This window comes from Nicotiana sylvestris, chromosome 12 (assembly GCF_000393655.2).
Source record: "Nicotiana sylvestris chromosome 12, ASM39365v2, whole genome shotgun sequence".
In the NCBI taxonomy this organism is placed as follows: Eukaryota; Viridiplantae; Streptophyta; class Magnoliopsida; order Solanales; family Solanaceae; genus Nicotiana; species Nicotiana sylvestris.
This window is the reverse complement of record NC_091068.1, coordinates 128,844,295-128,858,056: the sequence shown is the minus strand read 5'-3', so window position 1 is coordinate 128,858,056 and position 13,762 is coordinate 128,844,295. Positions and strand designations below refer to the sequence as shown.

General features: G+C 32.9%; 1 non-coding gene across 1 annotated transcript; it reads left to right on the top strand.

The window, feature by feature from the left end:
• Nucleotides 1-8,870: 8,870 nt before the first annotated feature.
• Nucleotides 8,871-8,943, top strand: TRNAR-UCU (transfer RNA arginine (anticodon UCU)). Its single transcript has one exon. It is a non-coding gene; the product is annotated as a tRNA-Arg (tRNA).
• Nucleotides 8,944-13,762: the final 4,819 nt, after the last annotated feature.

Here is a 13,762-nt window from a genome sequence, read left to right as displayed (position 1 = left end):
TAGTTTCGAATCTGCCAAGCTGATATATAGATTATTTTCTTTTATTTATATTCTTTTGCTTTTAGCTTGAACGTTAATAATTAAAAAGAAAAAGATGGTGGTCCCAAGAAGACACTAACCTACTTGTATTAATCGAGAAAAAATATTATTAACTATTTTTTATAATATTTAAAACTTTAAAATCAATAAAACTTTGCAATAGTAATATTTTCTTATTAAATTGTATAGGAAGTACTACTATTTAGAACTTCAAAAAGATTAATTAAGATACCTTATATAAATTATTTTCTTATTTGACCAACTATTTAATCTTAATCTTAAGCAAAAAAAATTCTAATTGTTGAATATAATTTTTAAATATTATAAAAAATCGATGAAAAGAAAAATGTTGTTCGAGTAGGACGGAGTTAAAAAATATCTATATTTTCTATATCCCCAATGCAAAATAAATAAATTATTTGTAGTATTGGTAATGAATGATTAAGTCTTTGAATTAAATAATTAGCAAAAGAATTCAACTCAATTCTTTTCGAGATCGTTAAAATTATTTTTCCAGTTGATAAACTCTTAAAATACATAAATTTATTTTTGCATGAAGAGCATGCAGTGAAAGAAAAAAGAAAATAGAGCAAAATTAATTATATTATAGTATTAATTTAATTTGGTACTTGTTTTCAGTATTAAGTAACAAAAAAACAATAATTTTCATAAAAAAGTTCCCGCATGAATTCTCAGAAATTATAATAAGTCATATAAGAACTTTTGTGAGGAAGATTCTTTTATTTATTGGACTAGTTAAATTGGACCAACATTCATTATTTTTAGGAACTTATTTCTTTTTTCTTTAATTTTGTTCAATAACTCAAACACATTAACGTAATAATGGTTATTTAATCTTTTAAAATTATACATTTATGGATATAGGGTAGATGCGCAAAGCGCATACTCTAAGACTAGTCTCTCTTATAATAATGAAAAGAATTGACTATGTTTTCATCTGCAGCAGCAGTATAAACCCGGCAACATCTCTCACGGTGCCCATGGACGACTGGCACATGTGCCTATAAATGTAAGCTAGAACATCTCCACCCCAGCTATAACCAGGTAACTCATCTAGCCGCTCCAAATGATGTAGAAATTGCAAGCTGGCTAGGTTTTTTGAAGTGTTTGGGAACAGAATACCACCAAACATCATCAGCAGCAACAACCTCATATACCGATCGATATCCTTTGGCGGTGAGTCATCAGTAATATCCATGTACAGCGGCGCCAGATGTTGTCTAACGGGCGTTAGCTGCAATTGACTGGCACCACTCAACGCAGTCGGCTCCACAGGCTGGAAACCAGTAAGCCTCTACAACATATGAAGGTAGTTTTCTCCTGTATAGTCCTTAAAAGCATACGGGTAAGCTACAGGCATACCATCAACGGGCAACCCGAAAAGAACCTCCACGTCTTCTAGCGTGATGGTAGCCTCGCCGATGGGTAGATGAAACGTGTGCGTCTCCGGTCGCCACCGCTCTATCATAGCCGTGATCGGGGCCTAGTCAAACTACAACCAGCCGATCTCTATAATCCGATAAAACCCCATCCGCGGAATGCGTCTAACTGTACGAGAAGCAGTGGATGGTCCCTAATGAACTTTCAAAGATCGTCTATATGTATGGGGTGGAAGGTCTGGGACAGACACTGTCCATCCCAAATGAATGTGAAGGTCTATGGTTGCCCTGGAGAAACAGTAGCTCTCGTGATGGAGGTCCAGGATGTACAGGGGGAAGTTCCATGACGATGTCTGTAAATTGAACAATATTAATTAAAGTATTTTTCTGTTTAATCGTTTAACATATTTAAATATATTGTGATATTTTTTATATTAATATATAATCGATAAATTTTCTATATTATTATTTAGGTTGATACATTTTCTATATTATTATTTTATATGTTAGTTTCTTACATCTTTTACTAAAATTCAGCAGGATTTTGTTTGAACTACCATCTTTTTTTGGCCATTTTTGGGTTATAAGAGAATTAAATATTTAATTTTTATAACTAACCATGATATATTTAATAATTATTCATATAAAAATACTTTGATTGAAATTTTTTCTATATTGTTGTTTTATATATTAGTTTCTTATATTTTATGACTAAAATTTAGAAGGGTTTTGTTAAAACTATCATCTTTTTCGGATATTTTTTTGGGTTATAAGAGAATTAAATATTTAATTTTCATAACTAATAAGATATATTTTATAATTATTCATATAAAAATACTCATGTCGATTTTTTTTTATATTATTGTTTTATATGTTTGTTTCTTACATTTTATGACTAAAATTCGGGAGGGTTTTGTTAGAACTATCATTTTTTTTTCAAATATTTTTTGGGTTTATAAGAGAATTAAATATTTAATTTTCATAACTAATAAGATATATTTAACAATTATTCATATAATAATACTTAGGTTGAATTTTTTTCTATATTATTGTTTTTTATGTTAGTTTTTTACATTTTTTGACTAAAATTCGGGAGGATTTTGTTAGAACTATCATCTTTTTTTTTCAGATATATTTTGGGGTTATAAGAGAATTAAGTATTTAATTTTCATAACTAATAAGATAATTATCTACTAATACATTAAATCCATAATTGAGTACTCTAACCGAGTTAGTTAGCGAGTTCACGTAATTTTTATTGTAGACTACATAATCCTAAAGAGCACTAAAGTCACACAACTCTAAATGGTCATAATTAAAGTCAACTATCATAAGCTAAAATTTATTATCAGTTTTATTACGCTAATGGGCACTACATAACAATTAAATGTACAACATAACACTAAAGGACACTAAACAACAATAAATTCACATATTATTATACGGTCAACGCTAAAATCACATATAACACTAATTATTTAATAACATGACAATATATTAATTTTTTAGCACATAAATAAACTAATCTGGATAAAAAATAAAAAATAATTATATCACAAAACGATCACAAAAAGCAGGCAACATAGTAAAAACAACTAATTTAGTACTTTATATACATGAGTTTTATCAAAAAGTAAGTCGGAATACCTCGATTTACAGTTTTTTGATTTGTGAAAAATTGATGATTTGACCAGCGAAATGAGCAATAGAAGAGACCCACTACACAACAACGCCTTAGATCCGATGTTAGCTCACAAAAATACGGAGGGGACACAATTTTTGAGGATGGGTGGACTCCATTGGAGAATTTTGCATAAAAAATAGGGCGGGAGTACCGTTTTCTCAGTTCTGTCGAGGAAGATGGCTGGACCATTTTTTTATATAGGTATAGAGCATATACGGGATGCACTATACCTGCCTGTCTTTTCAACTTCAGGTATAGTGCATCCCGTATATGAGCTATAGTTATATTTTGACCGCCATTTAAAATTCAAATATAGCGCATTGGTTGCATGCGCTATACCTCAATGGACAAACGTGTCGTTAAGGTATAGCGCATTCAACCCATGCGTTATATATAAATTGGTCATCAATTGGTTTTTTTACCTATTTGTGTTTTGAGTCCAAATAAACATTATTTTAGTTCCGGACTCGCAGCCACCATATACAAAATAACTTTGGTAGCAACTGAGTATTACATCTAGCAAGAAAGGAATGGTGGTGTTTCAGAGCAAAAGAAGACAACCTCCAGGAATTATCAGGATGATCATTTAGGAGAATCCTTGTGAGAACAATTATGTGCAGAAAGTTGAACAGTAGAATAAATAATATGAACTTTGATCTTGTCTTATATGGGTTTTAGACTATTTGACATGGTTAACGAAGTAGAGTTGGAGTGCAAATCTGGGGTAGTCCAATTTGCTATTTTCTTTTTTCTTAAGCTGAATTCTCTTAGTTGGTAATAAAATTGCTTATTTACCAAAAAAAAAACTTAAATTCAAAATGGAGTCTCCAAGTTGCGGTGATTTTTTTTTGCTTTCCTTTTTCTTAAGGAGGTAGGGGAGAGAAAATTGGCGAACCAAATTATAAGGTGGGAAACTAAACTCTTGCTGATACCATAAAAGTTCAAATAATTAACCAAGGGGAGTATTAAATTTTCTGAATCGGCATGTGATTAGCAACCAAGTCTTGATTGCTAAAAGAGAACAATAAATGAGAGGGTGGATGGGGGGCCACAGCCAGCATTCTCAGCTGTGACTGGACATGTCTCAACCAAACTTGACGTAGTTGTGATTGCTGCCCATACATGTGTTTGTCTATAGCAAAACGTAATCAAAGGATTAGACAAAGAATGAAATGGTCCCATCACATGATGTTGGGGTGGTCACTAAAAAATCTAAAAATGGAAACCCCAAATTCATAATTAAGTGAATTTGTTTGACTGGGCACGAAGTTTAAGAAAAAATGAAGGTTTTTTGAATTTATGGTCCTAAACAAATCAAAAAGGGGTCCAGAATATTTGTGTGGTTATAAAAACTTTTCATTTATGGTAGAATTGGAAGTTTAAGCTGAATTGTTTCCAAATTTAAAAAGGGGTCATTCTTTTTTGAACGAACCAAAAAGGAAATAAGTTCACATAAACTGGAACGGAGGGAGTAAGTACTTATTTGGAAAGTTGTGCTATGGCAAAATTGATTACTCACTCTGGTTCATAATAAGTGATTTTTTAGTATTTTTTTTTTGTTCAAAATAAGTATCTTTTTTACATAATCAAAAAAAAAAATTTAGTTTTTCAAATTTTTCCTTAATTATTTATATTTTTCAATGTGTCAAGTTAACAATATGTGATTTTTAATTAACGATAATTAGTCAAAATACTTATTTATTTTCCAGTAGTTACTCCCTCCGGTCCACAATAAGTGATTATTTTAGCTATTTTCACACAGATTAAGAAATTTATTTTTTAACATTAATTAGTAACGAGATTGACCATATAAATATTTACTATCTCCTCACATAAATACTCCTAACACATACTCCAACAATATTTACTCAAAGGGCAATGTAGGAAAAATAATAATTAATTCATTCTTTAAATCTGAAAAAATCAGATATTTTGGACCACAAAAAGAGCCAAAAAATAATTTATTGTGGATTGGAGAGAGTACTGTTTTCTTAAGATGTATGACAAAAATCAAAAGTCACTTGTTACAGACAGGAGGAAGTAGTTGATATGTGTAACATTCTTAAAGGGATCTCCTTTTGGCTTTAGTATGAAAACCATTAAGGAAAAAAAATAATTAATTTATTCTTTAAATTTGAAAAAATTAGATATTTTGGATCACAAAAAAAAGTCAAAAAAGAATCTATTGTGGATCGGAGAGAGTACTATTTTCTTAAGATGTATGGCAAAAATCAAAAGTCACTTGTTTTTCTCCGGAGGAAATAGTTGATATGTGTAACATATTTAAAGGGATCTCCTTTCGGCTTTAGTATGAAAACCATTAAGTATACACGGCTCCCTATTTAATGTCTAGTGTTTAATTTATGGAGAAAAGAGAAAAGCTTGCGTGGTTTTGGTTCACATGTTAATTATGGGGAAATTTGACGTATGAATTATTTATATGTGAACAATAATGAGGTAATTACGGCTAAGTTTCTTATAGGAATAATTATGATGTGAATAATAACACAAAAAATGTTACTAGTATGTAAGAATTACCCACGTTACGAGCAATTTTATCATTAAAGAATTTTATTCTTCTATTTTTAATTAAACATCGCACTATTTTATACAAATTTTTATGTTATAAATTATTTTTTCCAATCCATACGGCAAAATGACCCCATAACCATTCGTGGAAAGAGAAGGAGAGAGTGTGAAGAGGGACGGATTGTGACACCCTTTAGGGCTTGTTTGGTTAGGAAACAAGTTATTTAAGAATTAATTATTTGGGATTTTTAGCTAGTTATACTATATTAGAAACTTATTTACCTATATTCTCTATGTTTTGAAGTTTTTAATAAGTATCTAGATTATTCTTTCAAATTGTATATATTGCTTCTTAAAAGACTCTCACTCCATTATTAGTGCATTTAATTAAGGGATACAATTATATCCTTTCCTTTTTCCTCCTCTCTTCTTCTCTCTCCTTTTTTTTTTACATCAAAATCCATTAATCTACGCCCAGAATCTTCATCTTCTCTCTTTCCACTATTACCGATAATTTTATATTATTAAAAAAATGTTCTGAATTTTTATGATAATTGTATGATAACTGTATCATAATTGTATTTAAATTGTATCAGATACATCAATGCCTAAAACATAAATGTATCATACTTGTATCATAATTGTATACTAACTTGTATCTGGTATATTAGTACCCAAAATAATACCTGATACAATACTAATAAATTTTTATATACAATTATCATACTTGTAATACAAACTGTGAAATTCGTCAGGAATGCACAACTGCTCGTAACAATATACAATGAATATACAGTTATCATACATTTGTAATACAATTCCTGCAACAATTATGATACATATACAATTATAATACAATCGCGATACATTTCAAAAAAATTGTGACACAATTATGATCTTCAACTTCTTCAAGTTTCAATCATAACTCTACATTAAAAATTTAATATAATCGCATTATAATTATATTAGTTTTGTATCGAGTATTATTTTGGGTATTGATGTATCATATATAAGTCACATACAATAAAGATTTTAGAAAGAAAGAAAACAAGAATCAAAACTTACCCACAGCTTGATTCTAGAGCAATATTTTCAATTTCGTCGTATTGTATCAATAAGAAATATTGATTAGTAAGAAAGAGAGAAATTGAATTTCAAAAGCTTTGTAAGAGGAACAGAATCTACAATTTTTCTTTTTTTTTGGGGGGGGAGGGGGGAGATAACTTTGGGTAAGCAAGATTTTGGTAAGCGAGATTTCTTACTATAGGTAAGAATAATTTTAAATAATTGTTAAGAAAGAGAAAAGATGATTTTGTAATTCTTTGGAAAAGAAAAGAACCTTCAATGTAGGAGGGATTCTTGAAAATGGGAGTTGAGTGTCTAGACTTAAGGGATTTTGAATTTATTCTTTTTTATGGTTTTGTATATAACTAGTAAGATAGATGTACAAAGTAATTAATAAGGAACCTAAATAAAGGTGGTAAATAGGTTTTTATTATAGTACAACTAAGTAAAAAACCGGTTAGTTATTTACCAACTTTGAGAGCCTTTCAGTTTCAAAAACATTCAGCTTTCGGAGGTTAAAATAAAAGGCTAGATTTAAAAGCTTTTCAAAGTTTGAACAACAAAACATAGCAAATTCTTTCGTTTGATCAACTTTATTTTCATTACACTAAACTTTATGTCAGGTAATTAAATCTAGACGCAAAAAAATTAAAATTAAAAATTAAAAATAATCTAGACCAGTTATATTAGAAGTATATGTTATCCATTCAAGTAAGAACTTGAGGAAATAGAGATAGTTAAATGCATGTCCCTTCAATTATCATCTTATCTGGAAGATCTTCTTTCGTAGGTAGTAGGTACATTTCATCCATGGTTCACTGGTTGAGTTGTTAATAATACCAGTTACACACAACTACTTCAGCAAAAAAAAAAAAAAAAAAAAAAAAGGTGGGGTGGGGTGGGGGGAGGCGGGGCTCTTTAGCAAATAACCATGGGGCGGAAAGTATTTACCCGCTCCTACCCACTTTGTTTTCCCCTACCCATTTTTTTAATACCCAGCCAAATAAAATCAAACTAAGTTACTACTAAAAACCAAGCCAATTCAAGCCAAAACGAAGTCAAGCCAAGCCAAGCCAAATTAAGCTAAGCTAAGCCAAATGGGTTAACAAAAATTGGGATGAATAGGTAGGTAGAGGTAATTAGTTTTAATTGGGTAAGTATATATTGTAAATAATTTTAAAATAGGTAGGAAAGGATAATTATTTTAAGCTTAATGGATATTTTGCATAAATTGCTCAAAAAGAATAGTTAGACAACAAATACTTAAAAGTTCCATAGCCCAACATCAAAGTGTCTTGAAATCCAATTTCCATGAGCCCAAGATGCAAAAGGCCCAAACAAAATGCAAAAACCCATGAATGACCTCGGCCCATGACTACTTGGAGCATTACTAAATAGCCGTCCACCCACGCTTAAACTAAAAATAGCTCACGGATGCATTGTATATGTATAATCCTTGTATATTAATGTTGTTTGTAATGAACATATAATCTATGTATATCGGCTAGAAAAAATGAACAGTGAATGCAATGGCTGTTTGTATAAAGGTCTCCTTGTGAACCTCTATTTTACTCTCAGTTGTTACTGGGAAAGAAAAACCCCATTTTTGAGGAGAAGAGCCATATCTCTTCATACTTGGATTGGTCCATAGGATGACTACAGAATTCACGTTATATAATACAAGTGTAAATAATTTTTATAGTGTTTACCTATTGTAGCAGGTAATATTTTTTATTTTTTTCAAGATTACAAATTTTATATTTTAAGGAGACTTGCCTCTAAATATCTTTTGGGTGATCCGATAGTTTAATTAATTTTTTTACACTCATATAACTTAAACGGATACCGTAGTAGTAAAAAGAACCAAATATTTCTTCTGCAAAATATGTTCTCTCTCTAACAAGGTTTTGTTCTCGTGTTCATGCTTAAACTCCGATACAAGCTTGGAAATACACTCCGTCTCTTCAATGCTGAAACTCATTATAATCTTCTTTTCTGATACCAAAATAAAACTATCTTTTCTATTAATGTAACTATAGACTTGTATTTTATTCTTTTTCAGTTACTTTATTTATAGGACAAGCAATGTGTAATATTATTACTTTCAGAAAGAAACTTTATTTTATAAATGCCATCATGCTTTACAAACAAAAGCGCCCATGGCCTAATGGATAAGGCGCTTGACTTCTAATCAAGCGATTGTGGGTTCGAGTCCCACTGGGCGTGTATTTTTTTCTCTTGAACTGAGCACCTATCGAAAATAGTTTATGTTAGTTGTTATATTTTATTAACTTTAATCTTTGAAGTGAAAACTAATTATTTAGCGCCTTAAAAGGAAAAGTAGAGCAAAATCGCTTTGGCCGAGTGGTTAAGGCGTGTGCCTGCTAAGTGCATGTGGTTTCCAGAGTTCGAATCTCTTCGGCGACGAATTCTTTTTATTTTTATTTTTGTCTTTTGAGAAAGATAATTATATGAGTAACGACTTAAGTACACTTTTATGTCTTTTTCTCAAAGGCGGACTTGGATTTAGTTACTAACCCTAGTTGATCATCACAATAATGTAACTATCGTCTGAGTTTTGCTAACGAAAATCAGCTACTATAAAAGAGTTTCAGATATCAAAAGCTAAGTTTGAGAAAAAGAAAAGACAAATACTTTGAATCGTACTAAATCTGTGGAAACTAAACCATAAATACAATGCACAGAGGGATAGCCGGGATTTGAACTTTAAGTATTCTTAATTATATAATAATAGTAATGACATTAGTAACTTTGTTCTAGATTTAATTTTTATACATATTTAATGAATTTTTCAATATAAATACAATGTTTGTATTAAAGCTATTGAGTTCGACCAAGACCTTACGCGGGTCTCTAGCTCCGCCCTGACAATGCATATATGCTGTTGTTCATTATTATTCTCACTTTTTTAATACTACTGCTTCAATCCTCATCAAGATTCAAGAGAGATGTTTATTCAATCATGGAATTAGAGTAATGGACTATCTTATTCTTACATACATACACATACTCAACAAAACCATTACAATTGGAGTTATTGGAGTTATTTGACTATCTTATAAACCTACACTGTTAGATGCTGGCTAAGGTTGGAAATGAAGAAGTGAATTAGGAAAGTTAGATAGGGTTAATAAAGTCCAGCACGTGAGTGGCACATGGTTGAGTGGATGACACAGATGTATTCGTGAAATGGAGGGCCTAGATTTGATTTTAGCTCTAACGGATTTGGGCCATCAACTGAAGCAGCTTATAACCAATTTGGGCCTAACCAATTAGGCAGTTATGATTTGGTATATTCTGTTACCTTCTCTCTCTATTCTCTTTCTCTCTCTAACGACCTCACTCTCTCTTCAACCTTCTTCTAACTTCCTTCCATTAATTCTACAAGTAAAAGTTTGGATTCAATGGAAACTAGAGCTATTGCTCTTAGTTAGATAGTTTCAATTCCAGCATTTGGTTGTACATTTCGAATTACTCAATAAAATCTCCATTTTCAGTTCCAATTTCCTTTTCAATTTTTAAGTACATTACAATTGGTATCAGAGCTTCCTCCTGGCCAGTCCAAAATAACAGGTGCAGAAACGAGATCTAAAGCTACAGATGAGTCTCTGAAGAATTTAGAGACCCAATTTCAACAATACATGGTTACAAATGATGAAAGATTAGAAAATCTGGGGAAGAAATTAGAGTTGTTAGTAGAAAAGTTGTTTCCTCCACAGGATGGGCTTCTGGGTAGCGTGCCAATGGAGAATCTCACAAATGTTGGGCTAATTACTATGCCATGGGTGGGGGAGAACAGAGAAAACCTAGGAGGAAGAAACCATGGCCACTCTTCTCAATATCGAGTGAAAATGCGCTATTTTGATGAAGTGGATCCCTGCGCATGGTTGAGGAAATGTGAAAGATTCTTTCAGCACAATAATATCACTGATCCACAGCAAAAGCTTGAGGAGGCAGTACTTCACCTCAATGGTAAGGCTGAATCTTGGTTCTTTTCCTATCACATAAGTAAAGGAATAGTTAAATAGGCAGATTTTACTACTGAAATTTGTAGTAGGTTTGAGGGTGCATCTAACAACAAATTAAACCTTATTGGGGAATTCAAAAAAATAGAACAAACAGGGACAGTAGATGAATATTTGGAGAAATTTGAGGAACTTAAAGCTTGGGTGCTAATCAGAAATCTTACTATACCAGAAGAGTTCTTCCTTAAATTCTTCATTGAGGGCTTAAAGGAGGAAATTAGACATACAGTTAAAATGTTGGATTCTTACTCATTCAACGAAGCAGTAGAGAAGGCTAGGCATAAGGAGAACCTATTGGAAGCTATTACTAAAGCTGGGAAATTACAAGGGAATAAGGAAACCTCTGCAAGTTATTATTCCCAGCCTCCCAAAGGTTCAAATGGGGGTTCTAGCTATGCTAATAACAAGTTGTTTGAGAGTAGAAAGGCTCAAGGCTTGTGTTACAAGTGTGGGGGAAATACCACCCTGGGTATATATGTAAATCAAGGTAGTTGAATGCAATATCAGCTGCTACAGAGGAGAACTTAGAGGAGGCCCTACAGCAAGAGGAAACAATGGTAATACCAGAAGAGGAGATATTGGATGAGGCAATAAGCTTAAATGCACTATCTGGAACTGAAGTACCCAACACCATTAAGCTGAGGGGTGAAGCCAAGAAGAATTCCCTAACTGTTTTGTTGGATTCAGAAAGTACACACAGTTTCCTAGATATAGAGGCAGCAAGAAAGACAAGTTGCACTATTTCAGAAGCTATACCTATGAGGGTGACAATAGCAAATGGCAACTACCTAATGAGCTTGCACATTTGCCACAAATTCAAGTGGAAAATACAAGGTGTGGAGTTTGAAGATGCAGTCAGAATCACTAAGTTGGGGGGGCAATGACATAATATTGGGAGGGGACTAGATGAAGATGCATAATCCGGTCCTACTTGACTTTGTGGAGTATAAGGTGCAAGTGACTCACAAAGGGAAAAGGGCAGAACTCAAGGGAATTTACAACCAAACAGAGCTCAAGAGTTTAACAACAAATGGAGTAAGGCAACTACTTAAGAAGGGACAAGGCATATGGTCTCATCTATTTACAATTTCAGCAGAAGAAGTAGCAGAATCAAATGTAATACCTACAGTCATTGACAAGGTGCTGAAGCAGTATCCAGATGTGTTCTTGGAACCAACCTCTTTGCCTCCAAAAAGGGCCCATGACCATTTTATCCCCCTGAAAGCAGATGCAAACCCTGTAAGTATTAGACCCTACAGATACAATTCTTTTCAAAAAAAAATGAGATAGAAAAGCAGGTGAGTAAGATGCTCAACAATGGCATCATACAACCAAGCCATTCTCTATTTTCATCTTCTTTTTTATTAGTAAAGAAAAAAGATGGAAGTTGGAGGTTTTGTATTGACTATAGAGCCTTAAACAACATGACCATCAAAGACAAGTTTCCTATTCCCTTAGTTGATAATTTAATGGATGAGTTATGTGGATCATGAATTTTTTCCAAAATAGACTTAAGGGTAGGTTATCACCAAATAAGAATGGGAGAAAAAGACATTTACAAGACTGCATTTAGAACATATTTGGGACATTATGAATTCAGGGTAATGCCTTTTGGACTGACGAATGCACCTGCCACATTCCAATCACTAATGAACTATATCTTTAGGGATTATCTTAGAAGGTTTGTGTTAGTATTCTTTGATGATATTTTAATATGCAGTTCTGCTATGGAGGATCATGTTATACATCTGAACAAAGTACTAGGAATATTGAGGAAATAACAACTATTTGCTAAGCTGTACAAATGTTCTTTTGGCCAAACAAAGGTAGAGTACTTGGGGCACATAATTACAGGAGAAGGAGTTTCCACTGATCCTTCAAATATTGAAGTTATGGCTTCTTGGCCTACTCCTAAAACTATCAAGGCCCTTAGGGGATTTTTGGGATTGACAAGGTACTATAGGAGGTTCATCAAGTCATATGGGGTTATAAGCAGGCACCTAACCAACTTGTTGAAGAAAAATGGATTTCACTGGGATGAGGAAGCTGAACATTCATTTCAGATCCTTAAACATGCCATGTCCAATGCACCTGTGCTAGCATTAGCAGATTTCAACAAGACCTTCATAATAGAGACTGATGCTTATTCTAAAGGGATGGGGGCAGTGCTTATGCAAGAGGGGCAGACCTATTGTTTTTTTTAGCAAAGCTTTAGCTCCCAGACACTTGGGACTATCTACCTATGAGAAAGAATTCATAGTTGTATTATCAGCTGTGGATAAATGGAGACATTACCTTCAAGGGGGCCATTTCATAATAAGAACAGACCATCACAGCTTGAAGTATCTATTGGAACATAGAGTTACCACTGCACTACAATAGAAGGGTCTTACCAAATTACTTGGACTTGACTATGAGGTCCAGTACAAAAATGGGGCTGAGAATAGGGTAGTTGATGCACTTTCCAGGAGAGGAGAAGAAGACTCATCCTTATTTGCCTTATCTTCTACTGAGCCTACTTGGAACAGTGAGGTGGAGCAAAATTATGAGCATGACCCTGCAACTCATAAACTGATTACTGAGCTGATAACTAGTACCAGCAGCAGCCCCAATTACACTCTAATACAGGGTATTTTGATCTATGATCAGAAAATCTACATTGGCAAGAGGACAGACTTAAGAGCTAAGATATTTGAAGCACTGCACCAATCTCCTTTGGGAGGGCATTCTGGTCAGCAGGTTACTTACAAAAGGATGAGGATGATTTTTTATTGGCCTAATATGAAGAGTGATGTCTACATATGGGTTTCAGAGTGTGACATTTGTCAAAGGGTGAAGACTGAGAATATACATACACCTAGCTTACTACAACCTCTACCAATTCCTGATTTGCCATGGCAGGACATAGCCATGAATTTTGTGGAAGGGTTACCATCATCAGGCCACAGAGATGCTATACTAATGGTGGTGTATAGGCTCACAAAATATGGCCATTTATT